Source organism: Podarcis gaigeae (genome assembly GCF_964106915.1).
Source record: "Podarcis gaigeae genome assembly, chromosome: 2".
In the NCBI taxonomy this organism is placed as follows: Eukaryota; Metazoa; Chordata; class Lepidosauria; order Squamata; family Lacertidae; genus Podarcis; species Podarcis gaigeae.
The window spans coordinates 14,235,420-14,254,283 of record NC_139679.1 but is presented as its reverse complement, the minus strand read 5'-3'; positions in this window follow the sequence as shown (position 1 = coordinate 14,254,283).

Below are 18,864 nucleotides of genomic sequence, written 5' to 3'. Positions count from 1 at the left end.
TGGGGGTGGGGTCGGGTGGCGATTTTTCTATTTTACTTACTATACGTAGGGTTTGGTGTCAGCATTGTTTGTGCAGATGCTTTGCTGTTTGCTTGTAATTAATAAACCAATATTAATTAAAATATTGACTCTGTTTGCATGATCTTGGCCAGTCTTAATGCACACTCTCGTCCCATTTTTCAGAGCCTCCTCCAGAGGAGACCCACTAAAGCCTAACCGGTGGGTCTACTCCTGTGTAGGATTCAGCTCTTGATAATTGTGTAGTTGGGTCTGGGTTAAAGGCAGATATACACGGATCCTCATGGATCCTCCACTTTTTTAAAAATAACTCCAACAAATGCAGTGTCAAATCACACCTGGAAGGCATGCCTACAGACTGGACTATCAAAAATGTGGATGCAGCACCACAAAAACATGGACTTTCTTCACCGCCTCTATTGCATCTGAAGAAAATAGTAGCAGGAGACTCTTTTTATTATTATTAAATTTTTAACAAATTTTTCTTTTACAAATTATTCAGACATTTACATATTTGCCATATTACAAATTTTTGACTTCCACCAGCTCCTCCCACAATCCTCATATTTGTATATTTATTACGCATTTCCTTTATAATATATTGCCAGTTAATAATATCCTCTCCTCATTTTCTTTTACAATACCCTTTCCCATCACAAAGCCTCTTTAAAAACAACTAGCGTTGTCTGTTCATCACAGATATTTTCCAGATAAATCGTAAACTTTCTCCAGTCCTCAGTGAACTTGTGGTCTTTCTGGTATCTAATTTTCCCAGTCATTTTATCTAACTCTGCAAAGTCCATAAGTTTCATTCTCCACTCTTCCACTGTCGGTAGTTCCTCTTGTTTCCACTTTTGGGCCATAGCAGGAGACTCTTTCAGGTGGTTTGCAATTTAATGGAACCACCTTTACCATCGGGGTCTTGTAAAGACCTCAAGATCTCCTGCAACGATTTTGCAAATTTTTTTGCAGATAAAGTCGCTCATATTTGGAAGGAGGTAGACACCACCGTGGGAGCAGGGCTGGGGTGGGAGAGTGCTAGAGCCCTGTCTGGTCAAGTTGCATGGAATCAATTTCAATCTGTTACCCCCGAGAATGTGGTCCTGTGTGAGTGCTTGGAGGTGGTTGGAGGATGGATGGCAGCTAATGGATTGAGGTTGAATGCTGACAATATAGAAGTACTGTTCTTGGGGGACAGGGGGTGGGCTGGTGTGAAGGACTCCCTGGTCCTGCATGGGGTAACTGTGCCCCTGAAGGACCAGGTGCGCAGCCTGGGAGTCATTTTGGACTCACAGCTGTCCATGGAGGCACAGGTCGATTCTGTAGCCAGGGCAGCTGTCTACCAGTTCCATCTGGTACGCAGGCTGAGACCCTACCTGCCCGGAGACTGTGGTGCATGCTCTAGTTATCTCCCGCTTGGACTACTGCAATGCGCTCTACATGGGGCTACCTTTGAAGGTGATCTGGAAACTACAACTAATCCAGAATGTGGCAGCTAGTCTGGTGACTGGGACCTGAAGTAGACCTGAAGGAGCGTCTCCACCCCCATCGTTCTGCCCAGACACTGATGTCCAGCACCAAGGGCCTTCTGGTGGTTCCCTCACTGTGAGAAGCAAAGCGACAAGGAACCAGGCAGAGGGCCTTCTCAGTTGTGGTGCCCGCCCTGTGGAATGTCCTCCCATTAGATGTCAAAGAGATAAACAACTACCTGACATTTAGAACTACCTGAAGGCAGCCCTGTATAGGGACGTTTTTAATGTGTGACTTTTTAATGTATTTTTATTTCATTTTTTTGGAAGCCACCAAGAGTGGCTGGCGAAACCCAGGCAGATGGGCAGGGTACAAATATATAATAATAATAATAATAATAATAATAATAATAATAATAATAATAATAATTTTGTAGGATTTGATAATCTTTATAGGTCTTTCAAATATCTAATCTATATCTATCTGTCCCCTCCCCCTTTTCCCTTTCTGTACTTCCCTATCCTTATAAAATTGAATATATATATTTTTTAAAAAATTACGGCTCCACAGTTTTCTGGGTCGCCCCATATTCATTACCCAACCACCTATGCTGCTTATGGCCAGATCACTTTGGGGCACTGCCATGCTGTAAAAAGATTCTCATGAAGCACAGATCCCCATGGATCCTTAGGTTTTTTTATGTTTGGTCACCCTGAAATCACTATCAAATCACACATGATGAATATGACCACAGAATGAACCACAAAACCCACAGAGCACAGCCAAGGAACAAACACTATATTAAATACTTTAATCCTCATGGATCGTCATGATTGTTAAATGGACTCCACCAAATTATATTGTAAGATCACACCAATGTCTTACCTGTGAATGTAAATTATCAAACCAGCTAGAAGGAGGCCACCAAAGTAACCATGAAAAACAATCACCTGTTTTGCGTCAATTCAGCTACAAATGGTTTTGGGACAAAAGTTGGTTGCTTTGGGGGGGGGGTAATTATAAATGGAGGTTTAACTCCAAGTTTTCTTGCCGACAGATTCTGTCAGTGCAAACTTTGAAATAGGGGGTCTCCAACGTGGTGCCCATGGGCATCATGGTGCCTGCTGACAGCTTTCCTGGATTCCACCACGTGTTTTTAGAAAAAGAACAGGATTAGTGGTGAATTGTGCCCAGCATGACTTCAGATTGTTCATAGTATATTTGATTGGCTGCAGGGGCATACGAAGGGGCAGCAGGGTGGTGGTGCCCCGGGGTGCCATGCTGGGGGGAGGGTGACAGTATGGTCGCTGTACTTGCTGCCACTTGTGCGGCGTCCGTGTGGGCTGCCGCTCTTGTGGCAACTGTACAGGCAGCCCCTCTCGCAGCGACCGTATGGGTCATACGGGCAGCTGCTCTCGTGGCGACTGTACAGGCTGCTGCTCGCGTAGCGTCCATACAGGCAGCCCCTCTCGTGGTGGCCATATAGGCTGTACGGGCAGCTGCTCTCCTGGCGACCATAAGGTCTGCCATGCATGCACAGTCCGTACAGGACATTGTGTGCCCATCATCCAGGACTTGTTACCCTATTTTAGCTGCCACAAAATCTATTAGCATGCCACCAGAACCAGGGAAGCCTTGCCAGTTGCAGCTCACACAGTTGAAGCGAAATAAAAGATCAGGAAGAAAGTTCCCCAGACTGCAGGAAAAGATAACAGTAGCTCCAGCATCTGATTCAGTGCAGGCTGCTGAGGGGTTGGACTCCTTAAGATCACCAACTGACTATGAGACACCTGGAAAGCACTCAACCTCAGATGACCTCCACTCCACAAAGTGGGAAGAGGATTTGACAGTGACCAATATTGATTCTTTTGATAGCAGCCCCATATTCTCAACACAAAGTGAGAAGTGTTTGGACAAATCACTGATTTGTACATCAGTTCCCCCATGGCACAACTGTACCTTCCCCACACTCAGTCTACAAACCATGGGACTTGTGGGTTCAGTTGGCAACATCTGTGTGTATGACTATGACATAAACACACTGAAAGGATCAAACTGGATAAATGACTGCATAATAGATGCCTTTCTTGCCTCCAGGGTGATCATGGCCAAAGAGCTAGGTCACGATGGAACAATTTCCCCACTTACTTGCCACTTCATGCAGATATGTCAAAGATTGCCAGTGCAAGCTCTGAAGAACTGTTTGAGATATGGAGTGCTAAAGAAAGATGTTTTGATTATTCCAGTAAATGACAGAGAAGTCCACTGGATACTGATAGTAATCATTTTTAAAAGGAAGACTATGCTCTACCTAGATTCCAAACATGGATTGAACCACTCTGTGATTGATGCAATAACATCCTTCTTAGAATGTCTGTATGAGATGGATTCAAAATATCCGTATAGTTTTGCGGACTGGTCAGTTTTTGCACCAACTGATATACCCAGGCAAGGTAATTCCAGTGACTACAGTCCTTTCACATGTACCATTGCCCATCTGATTGCTTCTGCTCACAATTACAGTTCATACAAAAGGATATGGCTGCCATTAGACCCTGGATTGCAAAAGAAATAAAACAGTACAGTGGGAAAACCTATTTTGAAGGACAAGACAAATATTTTCAAGTGGAAATTGATGCTGTTACTCCCAAGAAGAGACAAATCTTGAAAGAGAGTCACATTACTGTGTCTCAATCATGCCCAGAGGGATGGAAGGATACACTAACCTATTGCTCAGATATTTTACCTTCCTTGTTTGAAGGCTGCTGGTCACTATGTTTTTTGAAGGAAGGGTGCAGGAGGCCCAGTGGTGACCTAACTGTGGTTTACTGTGAAGGAAACTGCAAGGACTGGTACCACTGCTTTCGCATAGGCATGGATTCAAAAGATCTTCCAGAGGTTTTTGTGTGTCCAGACTGTCAATCCACTGTGGCCAAATAGATTTTGAAACTGCGAACTGTCATATTCCACAGGTTGGTATAATACAGCAAAATCCAAACATATAGTTTTCATCATCATGGCAGGGATGGTCCTTTTCCATAGAATTCTTATTCATGGAGATGGTTTTTATATCCTGCTTTTCTCTACTTGAAGGAGTCTCAAAGTGGCTAAAAATCTCCTTTCCCTTCCATCCCCACAACAGACACCTTGTGAGGTAGGTGGGGCTGAGAGAGTTCAGAGAGAAGTGTGACTGGCCCAAGGTCACCCAGCAGCCTGCATGTGGAGGAGCGGGGAAGCGAACCCAGCTCACCAGATTAGAGTCCACCACTCTTAACCACTACACCACAGAAACGTATCTCTTAAAACTCTGGAGCAAGCTGTTCAGTTCAGCCTCATAGTGATACTGATTTGCAGAGGGAAGGTTGGTGATGAGCAAGATCTGTTCCCATTTCCCAACACAGAGACCATAGAGCAATTTCTGTTGGGGGCTGAACCTGCAGAGTCTTTCTGTTCAGAATTTCAGATCTGAGTTTTTTGTGATGCAGGCTGTGCCCCTAGACATGATGTGTGATTTGACGTGAGTTTGGGGTGGCCCAATGCAAAAAGCATGAGGATCCATGAGGATCCGTGCTTCAAAACCACATTTTTGGGCCATGGTATGACCAGGAAGCCGTGGATCTGAGTTTTTTGTGCTGCAGGCTGTGCCGCTGGACATGATGTGTGATTTGACAGTGAGTTTGGGGTGGCCCAATGTGAAAAGTGTGAGGATCCCTGAGGATACGTGCTTCAAAACCACGTTTTTGGGCTACGGTGTCGCCAGGAAGCCGTGGATTCGTGATTTTTGTGGTGGATACTGTGCCCATGGCCATGATATTTGATCTGATGGTGACTTTGGCCTGATCAAATGCAAAAATCATGAGGATCAATCAGGATTTGTGTTTTTTAACCATGTTTTTGCTCCATTTCGGCAGCACGAAACAGTGGATGCATGATTTTTTTGGTTCTGCTTACAGACTAAAAAGTTGTCTACAGTATCATGGTGCTTTTATTTTGTTTCACTATAAAAATCATATAAATTCATGAGGATCCATGCCTTGGATCCATGTTTATGTGGTGCTGCATCCACGTTTTTGATAGTCCAGTCTGTAGGCGTGCCTTCCAGGTGTGATTTGACACTGCATTTGTTGGAGTTATTTTTTAAAAAGTGGAGGATCCATGAGGATCCGTGTAGATCCGACTTTAACCCAGACCCAAGTGCACAATTATCAAGAACTGAATCCTACACAGGAGTAGACCCACCGGTTAGGCTTTAGTGGGTCTCCTCTGGAGGAGGCTCTGAAAAACGGGACGAGAGTGTGCATTAAGACCGGCCAAGATCATGCGAACAGAGTCAATATTTTAATTAATATTGGTTTATTAATTGGTTTATTAATTACAAGCAAACAGCAAAGAACCTGCACAAACAATGCTGACACCAAACCCTACGTACAGTAAGTAAAATAGAAAAATCACCACCCGACCCCACCCCCACCCATCGTTCCCTCCCTCCACCTCTTTCCCCTTTTCTTCCTAATGTCTCAACAAATGAAAATGATTTTTTTTTTTGAAAAAAGTTGTCATCTGTCTTCTTATGAAGCTGTTCCAGCGAATAGCTTATCTTACATAATAGCGTCACAATGGCTTCTCCTGTCAACATTTTGAATGGTCCAAGGTTAATCTCTTCCAGGTTGGCGCCTCTGGCAATGGCGGAGCTCCTCCGATCGGGAGGAACTTGCTCCGTGGAACCGCCACGGTGACGGCGGAGACCCTCTGAAATCACAAGCGGGAGAAGCTTGTGAACTTGGGATTCAGCTGGCACCTTTTGCGCCTCCCCTACTCGCGGGGAAACCCTGTTTTGGGGATCCGGAGCGACGTGGGGTGAGTGCCGTGGTGCTTCAAAGTGACTGCTTCTTGCCGGAGAGCGCTGACTTTTTCCTGTGGACAATTGGATTTTAAACAACTACCCGTGAGTAGAACGGAAAATTGGATCTTTAAATACCTTAATTTGTCATCGAAACGGGGAAGGTCTTAAACAGGAAGTCCGCCTTCCCCTTTTGTAAATAGACTGAAGAAAAGACGTTATAAGCTAAAGTCTTTGAAAGCTTTTGGCAAAGGATTTCAGCAAAAATCTGACGTTCTGCAATTCATTCAAAAATGGTGCTGAACTGTTGCAAACGATCCCCTGAAAGGTTTTTCAGTGGAAACAGGTGGGTTTTTATCACAGGAAACAGAATCAGCCCTCGACGTCTGAAGAACTTTTTTGTGAATAAATACATTAGCCGCGCGGTCACATTTTCAGCAAAAAACTAACGTTCTGCAATTCATTCAAAAATGGTGCCGAACTGTTGCAAACGATCCTCTGAAAGGTTTTTCGGTGGAATCAGGGGGGTTTTTCTCATGGGAAACAGAATTAGCCCTTGACGTCTGAACAACTTTTTTTGAAAAAATCCCTAAGCCGCGCGGTCACATTTTCAGCAAAAATCTGATGTTTTGCAATTCATTCAAAAATAGTGCTGAACTGTTGCAAACGATCCCCTGAAAGGTTTTTCCGTTGAAACGGGTGCGTTTTTACCATGGGAAACAGAATCAGCCCTCAACTTCTGAACAACTTTTTTTTGAAAAAATACCTAAGCCGCGCGGTCACAATTTCAGCAAAAATCTGACGTTCTGCAATTCATTCAAAAATGGTGCTGAACTGTTGCAAACGATCCCCTGAAAGGTTTTTCGGTGGAAACAGGTGGGTTTTTATCATGGGAAACAGAATTAGCCCTCGACGTCTGAACAACTTTTTTTTGCAAAAACCCCTAAGCCGCGCGGTCACAATTTCAGCAAAAATCTGACGTTCTGCAATTCATTCAAAAATGGTGCTGAACTGTTGCAAACGATCCCCTGAAAGGTTTTTCGGTGGAAGCAGGTGGGTTTTTATCATGGAAAACAGAATTTGCCCTCAACTTCTGAACAACGTTTTTTTGAAAAAATCCCTAAGCCGCGCGGTCACAATTGCAGCAAAAATCTGACGTTCTGTAATTCATTCAAAAATGGTGCCCTTGACGTCTGAATAACTTTGCATGGTCACAATTTCAAGGGAAACAGAATTAGCCCTCGCCGTCTGAAGAACTTTTTTGTGAATAAATACGATAGCCGCGCGGTCACATTGTCAGCAAAAAACTGACGTTCTGCAATTCATTCAAAAATGGTGCTGAACTGTTGCAAACGATCCCCTGAAAGGTTTTTCGGTGGAAACAGATGGGTTTTTATCATGGGATACAGAATTAGCCATCAACTTCTGAACAACTTTTTTTTGAAAAAATCCCTAAGCCGCGCGGTCACAATTTCAGCAAAAATCTGACATTCTGCAATTCATTCAAAAATGGTGCTGAACTGTTGCAAACGATCCCCTGAAAGGTTTTTCGGTGGAAACAGGTGGGTTTTTATCATGGGAAACAGAATTAGACCTCGACGTCTGAACAACTTTTTTTTGAAAAAATCCCTAAGCCGCGCGGTCACAATTTCAGCAAAAATCTGACATTCTGCAATTCATTCAAAAATGGTCCTGAACTGTTGCAAACGATCCCCTGAAAGGTTTTTCGGTGGAAACAGGTGGGTTTTTATCATGGGAAACAGAATTAGCCCTCGACAGCTGAACAACTTTTTTTGAAAAAATCCGTAAGCCGCCCGGTCACAATTTCAGCAAAAATCTGACGTTCTGCAATTCATTCAAAAATGGTGCTGAACTGTTGCAAACGATCCCCTGAAAGGTTTTTCGGTGGAAACAGGTGGGTTTTTATCATGGGAAACAGAATTAGACCTCGACGTCTGAACAACTTTTTTTTGAAAAAATCCCGAAGCCGCGCGGTCACAATTGCAGCAAAAATCTGACGTTATGCAATTCATTCAAAAATGGTGCTGAACTGTTGCAAAGGATCCCCTGAAAGGTTTTTCGGTGGAAACAGGTGGGTTTTTATCATCGGAAACAGAATAAGTCCTCAACATCTGAACAACTTTTTCTTGAAAAAATCCCTAAGCCGCGCGGTCACAATTTCAGGAAAAATCTGACATTCTGCAATTCATTCAAAAATGGTCCTGAACTGTTGCAAACGATCCCCTGAAAGGTTTTTCGGTGGAAACAGATGCGTTTTTATCATCAGAAACAGAATTAGCCCTCAACGTCTGAACAACTTTTTTTTTGCAAAAATCCCTAAGACGCGCGGTCACAATTTCAGCAAAAATCTGACGTTCAGCAATTCATTCAAAAATGGTGCTGAACTGTTGCAAACGATCCCCTGAAAGGTTTTTCAGTGGAAACAGGTGGGTTTTTATCATCGGAAACAGAATAAGTCCTCAACATCTGAACAACTTTTTCTTGAAAAAATCCCTAAGCCGCGCGGTCATAATTTCAGGAAAAATCTCACGTTCTGCAATTTCCTCATAAATGGTGCTGAACTGTTGCAAACGATCCCCTGAAAGGTTTTTCGGTGGAAACAGATGCGTTTTTATCATCAGAAACAGAATTAGCCCTCAACGTCTGAACAACTTTTTTTTTGCAAAAATCCCTAAGCCGCGTGGTCACAATTTCAGCAAAAATCAGACGTTCTGCAATTCATTCAAAAATGGTGCTGAACTGTTGCAAACGATCCCCTGAAAGGTTTTTCGGTGGAAACAGGTGGGTTTTTATCATCGGAAACAGAATAAGTCCTCAACATCTGAACAACTTTTTCTTGAAAAAATCCCTAAGCCGCGCGGTCACAATTTCAGGAAAAATCTGACGTTCTGCAATTCATTCAAAAATGGTGCTGAACTGTTGCAAACGATCCCCTGAAAGGTTTTTCGGTGGAAACAGGTGGGTTTTTATCATCGGAAACAGAATAAGTCCTCAACATCTGAACAACTTTTTCTTGAAAAAATCCCTAAGCCGCGCGGTCACAATTTCAGGAAAAATCTGACGTTCTGCAATTCATTCAAAAATGGTGCTGAACTGTTGCAAACGATCCCCTGAAAGGTTTTTCGGTGGAAACAGGTGGGTTTTCATCATCGGAAACAGAATAAGTCCTCAACATCTGAACAACTTTTTCTTGAAAAAATCCCTACGCCGCGCGATCACAATTTCAGCAAAAATCTGACGTTCTGCAATTCATTCAAAAATGGTGCTGAACTGTTGCAAACGATCCCTTGAAAGGTTTTTCAGTGGAAACAGGTGGGTTTTTATCATGGGAAACAGAATTAGCCCTCAACGTATGAACAACTTTTTTTTGAAAAAATCCCTAAACCGCGCGGTCACAATTTCAGCAAAAATCTGCTCTTCTGCAATTTCCTCAAAAATGGTGCTGAACTGTTGCAAACGATCCCCTGAAAGGTTTTTCGGTGGAAACAGGTGGGTTTTTATCATGGGAAACAGAATTAGCCCTTGACGTCTGAACAACTTTTTTTGCAAAAATCCCTAAGCCGCGCGGTCACAATTTCAGCAAAAATCTGACGTTTTGCAATTCATTCAAAAATGGTGCTGAACTGTTGCAAACGATCCCCTGAAAGGTTTTTTGGTGGAAACAGGTGGGTTTTTATCATGGGAAACAGAATTAGCCCTCGACGTCTGAACAACTTTTTTTTGAAAAAATCCCTAATCCGCGCGGTCACAATTGCAGCAATAATCTCACGTTCTGCAATTCATTCAAAAATGGTCCTGAACTGTTGCAAACGATCCCCTGAAAGGTTTTTCGGTGGAAACAGGTGGGTTTTTATCATGGGAAACAGAATTAGCCCTCGCAGCTGAACAACTTTTTTTGAAAAAATCCCTAAGCCGCGCGGTCACAATTTCAGCAAAAATCTGACGTTCTGCAATTCATTCAAAAATGGTGCTGAACTGTTGCAAAGGATCCCCTGAAAGGTTTTTCGGTGGAAACAGGTGGGTTTTTATCATCGGAAACAGAATAAGTCCTCAACATCTGAACAACTTTTTCTTGAAAAAATCCCTAAGCCGCGCGGTCACAATTTCAGGAAAAATCTGACATTCTGCAATTCATTCAAAAATGGTCCTGAGCTGTTGCAAACGATCCCCTGAAAGGTTTTTCGGTGGAAACAGATGCGTTTTTATCATCAGAAACAGAATTAGACCTCGACGTCTGAACAACTTTTTTTTGAAAAAATCCCTAAGCCGCGCGGTCACAATTTCAGCAAAAATCTGACATTCTGCAATTCATTCAAAAATGGTCCTGAACTGTTGCAAACGATCCCCTGAAAGGTTTTTCGGTGGAAACAGGTGGGTTTTTATCATGGGAAACAGAATTAGCCCTCGACAGCTGAACAACTTTTTTTGAAAAAATCCGTAAGCCGCCCGGTCACAATTTCAGCAAAAATCTGACGTTCTGCAATTCATTCAAAAATGGTGCTGAACTGTTGCAAACGATCCCCTGAAAGGTTTTTCGGTGGAAACAGGTGGGTTTTTATCATGGGAAACAGAATTAGACCTCGACGTCTGAACAACTTTTTTTTGAAAAAATCCCGAAGCCGCGCGGTCACAATTGCAGCAAAAATCTGACGTTATGCAATTCATTCAAAAATGGTCCTGAACTGTTGCAAAGGATCCCCTGAAAGGTTTTTCGGTGGAAACAGGTGGGTTTTTATCATCGGAAACAGAATAAGTCCTCAACATCTGAACAACTTTTTCTTGAAAAAATCCCTAAGCCGCGCGGTCACAATTTCAGGAAAAATCTGACATTCTGCAATTCATTCAAAAATGGTCCTGAACTGTTGCAAACGATCCCCTGAAAGGTTTTTCGGTGGAAACAGATGCGTTTTTATCATCAGAAACAGAATTAGCCCTCAACGTCTGAACAACTTTTTTTTTGCAAAAATCCCTAAGCCGCGCGGTCACAATTTCAGCAAAAATCTGACGTTCTGCAATTCATTCAAAAATGGTGCTGAACTGTTGCAAACGATCCCCTGAAACGTTTTTCAGTGGAAACAGGTGGGTTTTTATCATCGGAAACAGAATAAGTCCTCAACATCTGAACAACTTTTTCTTGAAAAAATCCCTAAGCCGCGCGGTCATAATTTCAGGAAAAATCTCACGTTCTGCAATTTCCTCATAAATGGTGCTGAACTGTTGCAAACGATCCCCTGAAAGGTTTTTCGGTGGAAACAGATGCGTTTTTATCATCAGAAACAGAATTAGCCCTCAACGTCTGAACAACTTTTTTTTTGCAAAAATCCCTAAGCCGCGTGGTCACAATTTCAGCAAAAATCAGACGTTCTGCAATTCATTCAAAAATGGTGCTGAACTGTTGCAAACGATCCCCTGAAAGGTTTTTCGGTGGAAACAGGTGGGTTTTTATCATCGGAAACAGAATAAGTCCTCAACATCTGAACAACTTTTTCTTGAAAAAATCCCTAAGCCGCGCGGTCACAATTTCAGGAAAAATCTGACGTTCTGCAATTCATTCAAAAATGGTGCTGAACTGTTGCAAACGATCCCCTGAAAGGTTTTTCGGTGGAAACAGGTGGGTTTTTATCATCGGAAACAGAATAAGTCCTCAACATCTGAACAACTTTTTCTTGAAAAAATCCCTAAGCCGCGCGGTCACAATTTCAGGAAAAATCTGACGTTCTGCAATTCATTCAAAAATGGTGCTGAACTGTTGCAAACGATCCCCTGAAAGGTTTTTCGGTGGAAACAGGTGGGTTTTCATCATCGGAAACAGAATAAGTCCTCAACATCTGAACAACTTTTTCTTGAAAAAATCCCTACGCCGCGCGATCACAATTTCAGCAAAAATCTGACGTTCTGCAATTCATTCAAAAATGGTGCTGAACTGTTGCAAACGATCCCTTGAAAGGTTTTTCAGTGGAAACAGGTGGGTTTTTATCATGGGAAACAGAATTAGCCCTCAACGTATGAACAACTTTTTTTTGAAAAAATCCCTAAACCGCGCGGTCACAATTTCAGCAAAAATCTGCTCTTCTGCAATTTCCTCAAAAATGGTGCTGAACTGTTGCAAACGATCCCCTGAAAGGTTTTTCGGTGGAAACAGGTGGGTTTTTATCATGGGAAACAGAATTAGCCCTTGACGTCTGAACAACTTTTTTTGCAAAAATCCCTAAGCCGCGCGGTCACAATTTCAGCAAAAATCTGACGTTTTGCAATTCATTCAAAAATGGTGCTGAACTGTTGCAAACGATCCCCTGAAAGGTTTTTTGGTGGAAACAGGTGGGTTTTTATCATGGGAAACAGAATTAGCCCTCGACGTCTGAACAACTTTTTTTTGAAAAAATCCCTAATCCGCGCGGTCACAATTGCAGCAATAATCTCACGTTCTGCAATTCATTCAAAAATGGTCCTGAACTGTTGCAAACGATCCCCTGAAAGGTTTTTCGGTGGAAACAGGTGGGTTTTTATCATGGGAAACAGAATTAGCCCTCGCAGCTGAACAACTTTTTTTGAAAAAATCCCTAAGCCGCGCGGTCACAATTTCAGCAAAAATCTGACGTTCTGCAATTCATTCAAAAATGGTGCTGAACTGTTGCAAAGGATCCCCTGAAAGGTTTTTCGGTGGAAACAGGTGGGTTTTTATCATCGGAAACAGAATAAGTCCTCAACATCTGAACAACTTTTTCTTGAAAAAATCCCTAAGCCGCGCGGTCACAATTTCAGGAAAAATCTGACATTCTGCAATTCATTCAAAAATGGTCCTGAGCTGTTGCAAACGATCCCCTGAAAGGTTTTTCGGTGGAAACAGATGCGTTTTTATCATCAGAAACAGAATTAGCCCTCAACGTCTGAACAACTTTTTTTTTGCAAAAATCCCTAAGCCGCGCGGTCACAATTTCAGCAAAAATCTGACGTTCTGCAATTCATTCAAAAATGGTGCTGAACTGTTGCAAACGATCCCCTGAAAGGTTTTTCGGTGGAAACAGGTGGGTTTTTATCATCGGAAACAGAATAAGTCCTCAACATCTGAACAACTTTTTCTTGAAAAAATCCCTAAGCCGCGCGGTCACAATTTCAGCAAAAATCTGACGTTCTGCAATTTCCTCAAAAATGGTGCTGAACTGTTGCAAACGATCCCCTGAAAGGTTTTTCGGTGGAAACAGGTGGGTTTTTATCATGGGAAACAGAATTAGCCCTCAAGGTCTGAACAACTTTTTTTTGAAAAAATCCCTAAGCGCGCGGTCACAATTTAAGCAAAAATCTGACGTTCTGCAATTCATTCAAAAATGGTGCTGAACTGTTGCAAACGATCCCCTGAAAGGTTTTTTGTTGGAAACAGGTAGGTTTTTATCATGGGAAACAGAATTAGCCCTCGACGCATGAACAACTTTTTTTTGAAAAAATCCCTAAGCCCCGCGGTCACAATTTAAGCAAAAATCTGACGTTCTGCAATTCATTCAAAAATGGTGCTGAACTGTTGCAAACGATCCCCTGAAAGGTTTTTTTGGTGGAAACAGGTGGGTTTTTATCATGGGAAACAGAATTAGCCCTCGACGTCTGAACAACTTTTTTTTGCAAAAATCCCTATCATGGGAAACAGAATTAGCCCTCGACGTCTGAACAACTTTTTTTTGAAAAAATCCCTAAGCCGCGCGGTCACAATTTCAGCAAAAATCTGACGTTCTGCAATTTCCTCAAAAATGGTTCTGAACTGTTGCAAACGATCCCATGAAAGGTTTTTCGGTGGAAACAGATGCGTTTTTATCATCAGAAACAGAATTAGCCCTCGACGTCTGAACAACTTTTTTTGCAAAAATCCCTAAGCCGCGCGGTCACAATTTCAGCAAAAATCTGACGTTCTGCAATTTCCTCAAAAATGGTGCTGAACTGTTGCAAACGATCCCCTGAAAGGTTTTTCGGTGGAAACAGATACGTTTTTATCATGAGAAACAGAATTAGCCCTCAACATCTGAACAACTTTTTTTAAAAAAAATCCCTAAGCCGCGCGGTCACAATTTCAGCAAAAATCTGACGTTCTGCAATTCATTCAAAAATGGTGCTGATTTTTTTTTGATCCCCTGAAAGGTTTTTTGGTGGAAACAGGTGGGTTTTTATCATGGGAAACAGAATTAACCCTCGACGTCTGAACAACTTTTTTTTGAAAAAATCCCTAAGCCGCGCGGTCACAATTTCAGCAAAAATCTGACGTTCTGCAATTCATTTAAAAATGGTGCTGAACTGTTGCAAACGATCCCCTGAAAGGTTTTTCGGTGGAAACAGGTGGGTTTATCATGGGAAACAGAATTAGCCCTCGACGTCTGAACAACTTTTTTTTGAAAAAATCCCTAAGCCGCGCGGTCACAATTTCAGCAAAAATCTGACGTTCTGCAATTCATTCAAAAATGGTGCTGAACTGTTGCTTACTTTACTTTATCAAACCTTTATTAGGCATTATGGAAATAAAACCTTAAAAGAGAAAATAACATATAAAAGCCTTGAAATATATATAAAAAGGCAGCAGTTTGCTAAATGCATATATATATATACATATAGAGTCAGTGGTTTTCCTTGTTATCCTGCTCCTTGGAGGACTGCTACCAAAAACTCGGCTACCCCCGCCGTTACCCTTTGGTCAACGTCGGATAGGTAGAAACCCACACATTCACCTTGCTGCGGTTCCAGACCACCCAAAAGAGGGGACAGCACGCGTTGACGGAGCGTACTGTACAATGGGCAATGAAGGAGAATATGCTCTACAGTGTCCGGGACATTCATAGAGCATCTGCAGAGTCTCTTGTTTCTAGGAATGTTTTGATATCTTCCCCTGACAAATGCTGAGGGAAAAACATTCAAACGGGCCAGCATAAAAGCCCTACGTTGGGCTGGGATTATTAGTTTAGTGACGTAATTGGCTCTGCTATCTAAGATATTTAATTCATAGAATATGGGGGAGCAAATTTTGTTTACAGCTGCCATAATATTTTTTCTCTCGACATCCTTTAGTATAGTTAGGATATTATGGGAGATATATTGAACTGTTGCAAACGATCCCCTGAAAGGTTTTTCGGTGGAAACAGGTGGGTTTTTATCATGGGAAACAGAATTAGCCCTCGACGTCTGAACAACTTTTTTTTGCAAAAATCCCTAAGCCGCGTGGTCACAATTTCAGCAAAAATCTGACGTTCTGCAATTCATTCAAAAATGGTGCTAAACTGTTGCAAACGATCCCCTGAAAGGTTTTTTGGTGGAAACAGGTGGGTTTTTATCATGGGAAACAGAATTAGCCCTCGACGTCTGAACAAGTTTTTTTTGAAAAAATCCCTAAGCCGCTCGTTCACAATTTCAGCAAAAATCTGATGTTCTGCAATTCATTCAAAAATGGTGCTGAACTGTTGCAAACGATCCCCTGAAAGGTTTTTTGGTGGAAACAGGTGGGTTTTTATCATGGGAAACAGAATTAGCCCTCGACGTCTGCACAACTTTTTTTTGAAAAAATCCCTAAGCCACGCGGTCACAATTTCAGCAAAAATCTGACGTTCTGCAAGTCATTCAAAAATGATGCTGAACTGTTGCAAACGATCCCCTGAAAGGTTTTTCAGTGGAAACAGGTGGGTTTTTATCATCGGAAACAGAATAAGTCCTCAACATCTGAACAACTTTTTCTTGAAAAAATCCCTAAGCCGCGCGGTCACAATTTCAGGAAAAATCTGACGTTCTGCAATTTCCTCAAAAATGGTGCTGAACTGTTGCAAACGATCCCCTGAAAGGTTTTTCGGTGGAAATAGGTGGGTTTTTATCATGGGAAACAGAATTAGCCCTCAAGGTCTGAACAACTTTTTTTTTGCAAATATCCCTAAGCCGCGCGGTCACAATATCAGCAAAAATCTGACGTTCTGCAATTCATTCAAAAATGGTGCTGAACTGTTGCAAACGATCCCCTGAAAGGTTTTTTGTTGGAAACAGGTAGGTTTTTATCATGGGAAACAGAATTAGCCCTCGACGTCTGAACAACTTTTTTTTGAAAAAATCCCTAAGCGCCGCGGTCACAATTTAAGCAAAAATCTGACGTTCTGCAATTCATTCAAAAATGGTGCTGAACTGTTGCAAACGATCCCCTGAAAGGTTTTTCGGTGGAAACAGGTGGGTTTTTATCATGGGAAACAGAATTAGCCCTCGACGTCTGAACAACTTTTTTTTTGTAAATATCCCTAAGCCGCGCGGTCACAATTTCAGCAAAAATCTGACGTTCTGCAATTCATTCAAAAATGGTGCTGAACTGTTGCAAACGATCCCCTGAAAGGTTTTTTGTTGGAAACAGGTGGGTTTTTATCATGGGAAACAGAATTAGCCCTCGACGTCTGAACAACTTTTTTTTAAAAAAATCCCTAAGCCGCGTGGTCACAATTTCAGCAAAAATCTGACGTTCTGCAATTCATTCAAAAATGGTGCTAAACTGTTGCAAACGATCCCCTGAAAGGTTTTTTGGTGGAAACAGGTGGGTTTTTATCATGGGAAACAGAATTAGCCCTCGACGTCTGAACAAGTTTTTTTTGAAAAAATCGCTAAGCCGCGCGGTCACAATTTCAGCAAAAATCTGACGTTCTGCAATTCATTCAAAAATGGTGCTGAACTGTTGCAAACGATCCCCTGAAAGGTTTTTTGTTGGAAACAGGTAGGTTTTTATCATGGGAAACAGAATTAGCCCTCGACGTCTGAACAACTTTTTTTTGAAAAAATCCCTAAGCCGCGCGGTCACAATTTAAGCAAAAATCTGACGTTCTGCAATTCATTCAAAAATGGTGCTGAACTGTTGCAAACGATCCGCTGAAAGGTTTTTTTGGTGGAAACAGGTGGGTTTTTATCATGGGAAACAGAATTAGCCCTCGACGTCTGAACAACGTTTTTTTTGCAAAAATCCCTATCATGGGAAACAGAATTAGCCCTCGACGTCTGAACAACTTTTTTTTGAAAAAATCCCTAAGCCGCGCGGTCACAATTTCAGCAAAAATCTGACGTTCTGCAATTTCCTCAAAAATGGTTCTGAACTGTTGCAAACGATCCCATGAAAGGTTTTTCGCTGGAAACAGATGCGTTTTTATCATCAGAAACAGAATTAGCCCTCGACGTCTGAACAACTTTTTTTGCAAAAATCACTAAGCCGCGCGGTCACAATTTCAGCAAAAATCTGACGTTCTGCAATTTCCTCAAAAATGGTGCTGAACTGTTGCAAACGATCCCCTGAAAGGTTTTTCGGCGGAAACAGATACGTTTTTATCATGAGAAACAGAATTAGCCCTCGACGTCTGAACAACTTTTTTTGCCAAAATCCCTAAGCCGCGCGGTCACAATTTCAGCAAAAATCTGACGTTCTGCAATTTCCTCAAAAATGGTGCTGAACTGTTGCAGACGATCCCCTGAAAGGTTTTTCGGTGTAAACAGATGCATTTTTATCATCAGAAACAGAATTAGCCCTCAACGTCTGAACAACTTTTTTTTAAAAAAATCCCTAAGCCGCGCGGTCACAATTTCAGCAAAAATCTGACGTTCTGCAATTCATTCAAAAATGGTGCTGAACTGTTGCAAACGATCCCCTGAAAGGTTTTTTGGTGGAAACAGGTGGGTTTTTATCATGGGAAACAGAATTAGCCCTCGACGTCTGAACAACTTTTTTTTGAAAAAATCCCTAAGCCGCGCGGTCACAATTTCAGCAAAAATCTGACGTTCTGCAATTCATTTAAAAATGGTGCTGAACTGTTGCAAACGATCCCCTGAAAGGTTTTTTGGTGGAAACAGGTGGGTTTTTATCATGGGAAACAGAATTAGCCCTCGACGTCTGAACAACTTTTTTTTAAAAAAATCCCTAAGCCGCGCGGTCACAATTTCAGCAAAAATCTGACGTTCTACAATTCATTCGAAAATGGTGCTGAACTGTTGCAAACGATCCCCTGAAAGGTTTTTCGGTGGAAACAGGTGGGTTTTTATCATGGGAAACAGAATTAGCCCTCGACGTCTGAACAATTTTTTTTTGCAAAAATCCCTAAGCCGCGTGGTCACAATTTCAGCAAAAATCAGACGTTCTGCAATTCATTCAAAAATGGTGCTGAACTGTTGCAAACGATCCCCTGAAAGGTTTTTCGGTGGAAACAGGTGGGTTTTCATCATCGGAAACAGAATAAGTCCTCAACATCTGAACAACTTTTTCTTGAAAAAATCCCTACGCCGCGCGATCACAATTTCAGCAAAAATCTGACGTTCTGCAATTCATTCAAAAATGGTGCTGAACTGTTGCAAACGATCCCTTGAAAGGTTTTTCAGTGGAAACAGGTGGGTTTTTATCATCGGAAACAGAATTAGCCCTCAACGTATGAACAACTTTTTTTTGAAAAAATCCCTAAACCGCGCGGTCACAATTTCAGCAAAAATCTGCTCTTCTGCGATTTCCTCAAAAATGGTGCTGAACTGTTGCAAACGATCCC